We start from the raw sequence: 8,185 nt of genomic DNA, 5'->3' as shown, positions 1-8,185 counted from the left end.
CAAAGTCTCAGCAGCAATACGGAAAATACCAAGCATTTCCAATGAAAATGGAGCATTAGAGAGCTTTCCCCCCAACTCCATTTTGAACACATGGATTCAGTTGTGAAGCTGGGGAGATTCATGGACATATCACTGCAAGGCAGACTGTGCAACAGTCTTCCAGCAGGAATGGAAGAGTTACCTCATTAAAGTCTTGAATGCCAGCTATATTCTTATATTAAGCCACATTACGTAGAGGGACCTTGCTTAAGAAGATGAAATGTTGGAGAGGGACAGGAAAAGTAAGGTGTCTGCATCAAGGAACTGGCATGTCACTTGGAAAGTGGCCTATTTTTCAGTCTGAAGGGGAAATATTTGGGATTTATCCTTGACAACAATGGTGGAGATTCTGAGATTTAAGGGTTTGTTTTATTTAGACATATATTTTGCATATGCTTTTACCTACTTTTATTTTAATGTTGACACTTAAGTAGCTTTAGCAAAATAAATTAAAATGTCTGTTTTAAGTATACTTTTCAAGAGTGAGTTCAAAATGTAAAGTATAGTTGGAAGAGGAGTAACCTTTGTCCTCTCTTTTGGTATGGATTTTGGACTAATACAATAAAAATATCTTCATTGACTGGTTAATCTCAACAAAGATACTTCTCTCTCTCTCTCTCCAGCTGAAACAGGTGAATTGGTGAGAGCCTTCAAAGATTGTGGCCCTGATCATATGAAAAGGGCATGTGGAATGGAAATATCAGGTGAAACGAAAATGAAAACGTCGTGCTGTGGAACTGACTTATGTTTTGACTGATTTTACTATTCTGTTCCTAAACTGCTCCTCCTTCCTGTTCCAGAGAAGAGGACCACCCATTTGTGCCTACTCATTTATGCATTCCTTCACTGTAACCTCTCCCCGCAAAAGTGTGCAATTGACTTCAGCAAGAGGGTGGGATGGGATGTTCCTTGATGAGTTCATAGACACCTACCAAGCAGTGCTTTACACTGTCTACTCTTACCTTCCCCACACCTGACCTCATATGAAGTCAGGCTTAGGGTGTATGTGGGCTGGGGTGGGGGTCTTCTGAAATAGCCTCTTGTGCCAAATGGGGACGACTTGAATGCTTCATTATGCCCAGAGACCAGAGTTCCCCTCCCTTGCTAGAACTGGGCAAATCACAGAAAATTTTATCCAAAACATTCGCTTGTGGTTGGGATAGTGATGAGATTCGTTAAACAAGAGGGCGAACCTGGATGGTCTCTGCCTGCTCATGAGCAAAACCATCTGCCTCAAGTCATAGGACAGTTTTCTATCTTGGTCTGTTCTCTGTCTGAGTCTCATGATTCTCTGCAAACTCTGAATGATCATGAGTCCCATTCCTAGAGAGGGATCGTACATTTGGCATAACAGGCATCTGCCCTAATTCTGACAGGACCCTGATTATTTATCAGCTCTTAACTACGTTCTTAGAACATCTCATTCCACACAGTCAGTCAAGATAGTTGGGGGGAGTCTGGAACCACTTCTATTTGGACTCTCCTGCGTCCTGTCCATCAGATTCTCAATTCATCTCTTCCTGGAGCTCATGGAACCCCTCTGTTCTTCCCAACCCCTCCTTGGTTGGAGATTTCAAATGTTCTCTTTTCTCTTTCCTGAACATTGCAATGTAACTGGAACATAGCAAAGCTTTTAAGTAGTGTGGACTGGTGGGAGTTCTAGGTGGCCAATCATGATAGAGTTCGATAATAATAGTTAAAACGATTGCTAGTTTTGCATGCAGATATAACATGAGAGTAATACCTTGCAATATTGTTTTCTCAGATGCTTCAATGCTTTCTTTCAATAAAGTTTGCACGTGAACTTGTGGTCTGTATTCTATTTTGCTTCCGGTCTGTCATCTGGCTTCAAAATGGTGTCCAAATGTATGCAAACAGAGGCAAAAATCAAGAAGGTTCCTCCCAGCCTCATATAATAAGTGTCTTGTGAATTGGAAGGAACAGGCATTCTTTTCACATAAGATAGTACAGTGGTACCTCAGGTTAAGTACTTAATTCATTCTGGAGGTCCGTACTTAACCTGAAACTGTTCTTAACCTGAAGCACCACTTTAGCTAAGGGGCCTCCTGCTGCTGCCGCACCGCCGGAGCACAATTTCTGTTCTCATCCTGAAGCAAAGTTCTTAACCTGAATCACTATTTCTGGGTTAGTGGAGTCTGTAACCTGAAGTGTATGTAACCTGAAGCGTATGTCACCCAAGGTACCACTGTATCAGGTGGGCATGGAGGTCTAGGACACTGTGTTCAACATTGGTCCCTCCGCCCATTAGGAGAACCACTGCCCTCATCCCCCTTGCATTTCAGAGATACCCCAGCATATTGCCGAAAGCCTCATGCATTTTCCAAACCCACCAGGATCAGGTGAGCTGAGATGCCCCCCGGCCGTATACAATGGATGCATTGAACCTGATTCTTCAAACATGAGGAACATCTTCCTTACCATAAGTTAAGCTACTACTGCTATTTGTTGCCTGTTTCTTTTTCTGCCAAGGGACAAATGGGTGTGACCGTCTCAGTACAGCAAACCTTTTGCAAAGAGTGTAGAGAACGGATTAACCAGATAAGTATTCAGGACTCTTTCTACATTGAAATACATTATTGGACGTTGAGGGGAACAGAAAGAGCGTAGTTTGGGAATCCAGGGGAAACTTGGGCTTCAGCTACATTAGAAAAGAAAAAATGCTTCATATACTTTATAACATCGTGCCACCAGATGGTGCTGTGGAATCCCATCTTTTTGCCAACGTGATTTCCCTTTATGAATTTACGTTTTCCTGAAACGCTTTTTTGATGCGTCTAGATCCAGCCTTGAAAATAAATTGCTGGCTCTAACAGATCATCCTCCAGTGAATTCAGTTTTTGCATTTGGAGAGAGGACTGGTTTCCTGTTGTATCGTCCTGGTGACTGAGTGATTGGGATATTCCAAAACTTACTGTTGTGGCAGACGGAGCCCTCTAAATTTCTTTTTTTCGTTCTCCCCCCCCCCCTCCTCCCCCGGCTACACAATACTCGTTTCTATGGTACATTGTAAAACGGCATTTTACTGAGGATTCTGGTGCAGTCTTATTGAGGAAAAAGGGTTCCATTTAATTCGTCCAATTTACAAGCTGTGGGAGTGTCTGGGGCAAAGGCCAAAATGGTTGCACAGAAATCCACTCAGTGCCTGCATATCATCCAAACTGTCTCTGATGGAGGCCTGCATACCCCAAACCCTTGCAAACACACTCCTTCCATTATAGGTCTCATTAGTTAATACTTAGAATAACACATACACACAAAATCCCCGTCCCCCAGGTAAACATGCAAAATAAATGCAAAATTAAAGGATCACTTATATATCACTCATGGAAGACTGGCAGAAAGACATGGCTGTGCATGCCATTCATTACACTGTACAAATGAAAGCTGCTAACACAATGATTCGGGAATATGGGCTGGCCAGCAGTCACCCATTCTGTTTCATCAGGACCCAGTACGGGCCACATGATCTCCTGCGATGGTTTTGCAAAGTTTTTTGCAGATAAAGTCCCTCAGATTCAGGAAGAGTTAGACTCCACCATAGGAGCAGGGCCAGGGCAGGAGAGTGCTAGAGTCCTGTCTAGTCAATTTGTGTGGGATCGATTCCAATCTGTTACCCCCGAGGATGTGGACAGGCTGCTTGGACAAGTGAAACGAACCACCTGCCTCCTTGATCCTTGTCTATCCTGGCTAATAAAAGCTAGCTGGGAAGGGCTGGGCGATGGGCTTCGTGGGGTGGTGAATGCTTCTCTGTGAGTGAGCCTTCCCAGACCCGCTAAAAGAGGCGGCTATCAAACCGCTTCATAAAAAACCATCTTTAGATGTGGCCAATATGGCCAACAATTGCCCAGTCTCAAATCTTCCATTCTTGGGCAAGGTAATTGAGTGAGTGGTTGCTGAACAACTCCAGGCTCGCCTTGAAGAAGCAGACCATTTGGATCCCTTCCAGTCAGGATTCAGGCCTCATCATGGAACTGAAACTGCCTTGGTCGCACTGGTCGATTATCTCTGGTGGGCTAGGGACAAAGGTGAGAGCTATTTCCTAGTTCTGCTGGATCTCTCAGTGGCGTTTGATACATCGACCATAATATCCTTCTGGACTGTCTAGATGGGCTGGGAGCTGAAGGCACTGTCATACAGTGGTTCCACTCCTTCCTCCTGGGCCGTTTTCAGAAAGTGGTGGTGGGGAATGAGTGTTCAGACCCCTGGGCTCTCACTTGTGGGGTGCCTCAGGGTTCTGTCCTCTCCCCCATGCTTTTCAACATCTACATGCAGCCGCTAGGAGAGATCATCAGGGGGTTTGGGCTGTGGGTTTGTCCATCAATATGTGGATGATACCCAGCTCTACCTCTCTTTCAAATCAGAACCAGTGAAGACGGTGAACATCCTGTGTGTCTGGAGGTGATTGCAGGATGGATGGCGGCTAATGGATTGAGGTTGAATCCTGACAAGACAGAAGTACTGTTTTGGGGGGACAGGAGGCGGGCAGGTGTGGAGGACTCCCTGGTCCTGAATGGGGTAACTGTGTCCCTGAAGGACTAGGTGCGCAGCCTGGGAGTCATTTTGTACTCACAGCTGTCCATGGAGGCGCAGGTCAATTCTGTGTCCATGGCAGCTGTTTATCAGCTCCATCTGGTACGCAAGCTGAGACCCTACCTGCCCGCAGACTGCCTCGCCAGAGTGGTGCATGCTCTGGTTATCTCTCGCTTGGACTACTGCAATGTGCTCTATGTGGGGCTACCTTTTAAGGTGACCCAGAAACTACAACTAAGCCAGAATGCAGCAGCTAGACTGGTGACTGGGAGCGGCCACTGAGACCACATAACACTGGTCTTGAAAGACCTGCATTGGCTCCCAGTATGTTTCCAAGCACAATTCAAAGTGTTGGTGCTGACCTTTAAAGCCCTAAACGGCCTCGGTCCAGTATATCTGAAGGAGCATCTCCACCCCCATTGTTCTGCCTGGACACTGAGGTCCAGTGCCAAGTGCCTTCTGGTGGTTCCCTCACTGCGAGAGGCCAAGTTACAGGGAATCAGGCAGAGGGCCTTCTCGATAGTGGCGCCCGCCTTGTGGAACACCCTCCCACCAGATGTCAAAGAGAACAACAACTACCAGACTTTTAGAAGACATATGAAGGCAGCCCTGTTTAGGGAAGCTTTTAAAGTTTGATGCATTACTGTATTTTAATATTTTGTTGGAAGCCGCCCAGAGTGGCTGGGGAAGCCCAGCCAGATGGTGAGATATAAATAATAATAAAGTATTATTGTTATTATTATTATTATTATTATTATTATTATTAATAATAATAATCATCTGCAGGCTGGTTGAGAGTTGCCTGCTCGGTACATTGTACTATTACAATTGAAACCTGGAGCTGGACAGAAAACCCTCATAAGATAGCATCAGGCATCCCCTGAGGTCCGGGACATTCTGTACAACATTCAGCTGATCCCTCAGTCCATTTGGATTTGTCCTAACAATCAGCACTTTATGCCTGAAAGGGCCCAAGACAACCATCGCCTTCACTCTCCGCTGCCCATCCGCGTGACCCAAGGATGTTGCCAGAGGCTCCTTGGACCTTTCAAGGACACCAGGATGAGGCGAGGAGCCAAGAGGGTTCCTCCCAGCCATATATAATGGATATCTTGAACCCGGCTCCTCAAACTGAGCAGCGTGTTGCTGACCAGAGCTTGAGCAACTAACACCGATCTGCCCTGCCATCCCATAGTCTCTCAGCTGTCAGCCTTCGAAAGCAAAAGGGCTTCATACAAGAAGGTTTTCCGATGGGGCAGAGCTTGTTTCTTGAGAACCGCGGCCAACGTTTGGTTCAGGTCTGGCTACTTACGTTCTGTGTTCTGCTTTGCTTCAGGACTGGAGGTAAGTATGGTCCCCACCCACCAGTCCCTGAATAGGTACACTGAAACAGAAGTCACCCGACCCTTATATATAGTGGGAGGGTGGGGAGGGTTTTTTCTCAGGAGGGTAGTAGGAGGTGGGTGATTGACTCAAAGGGTTTGGTAAACCTGTTGACGACTGTTAACAACTGCAGTTAGTCCTGCAGGAAAAAGGGATAGTATGCAGATGATTAGCATATGTAATGAGACAGGAATCCAATATCTCTATTAAGACGAGGTCTATACATAGTTTTCAGTTTAGTGATAAGTTGTAATTCAGCAACTTCTAGGTTAAAGCCAGTTCTCAAGGTGAAATTCTGTACCTTTGAGCCAATTTCAGGGTAGAGTTCAACTTCCCTTTTACCAGAGGGAGGAAGATGCTTTTATCCTGCCTCCTGATCAAAGCATGAACACTGCAAGCTGCAGGAAGGATCGTGCCATCTTTGGAAAAGAGGATCTAGTTGTCTAGGTGGAAGGTGTTGCTAGTCTCAGGGTACAGGAGCTTGCCACAAATTTGCGTACAATTTCCATCTCTTAATCTATACACAGAAATGCAAATTTAGTCTCACTTTCCAAGGAGGAAAGCATTCTTCTATTGTTGTACTGGGATCTATTCTGACAGCTATGTGTGCCAGCAGGATTTTGGTGGTTTAGGACATTGAATATTGGTTGGTTCCTACCCAAATGAAATGCTGTCTCTTACAGCAGATGCTGTGAACTGCAGAAAATGCAGGTCACTTAGTCCTGGCAAGCCATGTGAACCGAAGGGGAAGACATGTGAGGGACCATTCTGTATTATGGTAGAGACTTACGGTAAGTATTTCTTGTCTCTTCCTTCCGTTTTCTATGCTGGGACTAGGACGACCTGAGATTTAAGGGTTGGTTGTTGTTTTTTTTAAAGGGCATGTATCTTTCATAAGTTTTAACTTTATTTTATTTTAATGTTGACATTTAGCAGCAAAAATTCTGTTTAAGTGCACATTTTAAAATGATGTCTAAAATGTAATTTACTTTGATGTGGAGTATCTCTTGATACAGACTATGGACTAATTCAGTAAAATTCTCTTCATTCACTAGTTAATATCAACATAAGTACTTCTCTTTCTCTCGCCAGGTCAAAGCGGTGAAGTGACTAATTATGTCAAAGAATGTGGTGCTGACAGTTGGAAAGAATTCTGTGGAAAAGTGATGCCAGGGAAAGTGAAAAAGACAGTAGCATGCTGCCATACTGACTTATGTTTTGACTGATTTTACTATTCTATTCTTAAGTTGTTTACCCCTATCCAGAAACCTCATGGTAAAAGGGTGGGTAACAAATCTTTCTCCTTCTCTTTCTCCTTTGAGAGACGTAATATTAGAAGATTTCATATCCTTTCCTTTCAATGGATTCAAGTCAAAGGACAGACAAAAGCCCCACACAAATATTCTGATGCCACATCCAAAAATCACATTCAGGCAATGTTCCACACCCAACAGCCTCATCGTCCTACACAAAATGGTGCCTGACTGTGTGACCTGGGGAGTCTTCTGTATTTGCAGAGGGCTGCCATACATCTTAGACCAATGATTTACCAGCACCCTAAGTGCATTGGGAAGCCTCCACAAGCACAGAAAACCCCCCAATTTGGCTATCCATACTTGTTAATCAAACGCTCATTCAGTTCACAACTTCATTTCTCCTTCCTGCTCCAGAGAGGAGTACCACTCATTTGTGCTCACTCATTTATGCACTCCTTCACTGTCTGATACTTTGAAAAGTAACTTCCCTATGCAAAAGTGCATAATTGACTTGGGTATTGGGGTGGGGTGGGGTGGGACGTTCCTTGGAGAGTTGATAGACATGTCTCTTTGACACTCGCCGTCCCTGCTTGAACTTGGCAAATCACAGAAGATGTTATCAAATATACTAACCTGTGCTAGGGATGGCGACAAGGTTCATTGAAAGCAAATACAAGTACAAACTTGGCTGGTGCTTCCATGCTCCGGAGCAGAAGCATCGACACCAACCGATAGCAATGTTTTGTTTCAGATTAGGGCACCAATTTTTGAAAAACCTCTTTTCACACCATTCACACTATTCTCTTTTCACACCATTCACACTATTCTCCCTCACTGCTCTCAATCTGGCACTCAAAACTCTGTGATCTCTAAACAACCATAGGAAAGCAACAAATCCCATCCCTAGGCTGTGATTTTACATTTTGCAGAACAGCATGCAACCTAACTCTGGGAGC

At 44.6% G+C, this 8,185-nt stretch overlaps 1 long non-coding RNA gene across 1 annotated transcript; it reads left to right on the top strand.

Moving 5' to 3' along the window:
• The first annotated feature begins 5,784 nt into the window (after window positions 1–5,784).
• Window positions 5,785–7,738, top strand: LOC144326727 (uncharacterized). The gene is made up of 3 exons (XR_013391703.1): window positions 5,785–5,934; window positions 6,657–6,764; window positions 7,066–7,738. It is a non-coding gene; the product is annotated as an uncharacterized LOC144326727 (long non-coding RNA).
• Window positions 7,739–8,185: the final 447 nt, after the last annotated feature.

Source organism: Podarcis muralis, chromosome 2, assembly GCF_964188315.1.
Source record: "Podarcis muralis chromosome 2, rPodMur119.hap1.1, whole genome shotgun sequence".
Lineage (NCBI taxonomy): Eukaryota > Metazoa > Chordata > Lepidosauria > Squamata > Lacertidae > Podarcis > Podarcis muralis.
The sequence above is the reverse complement of the archived record's forward strand: the minus strand, read 5'-3'. Positions and strand labels throughout refer to the sequence as shown.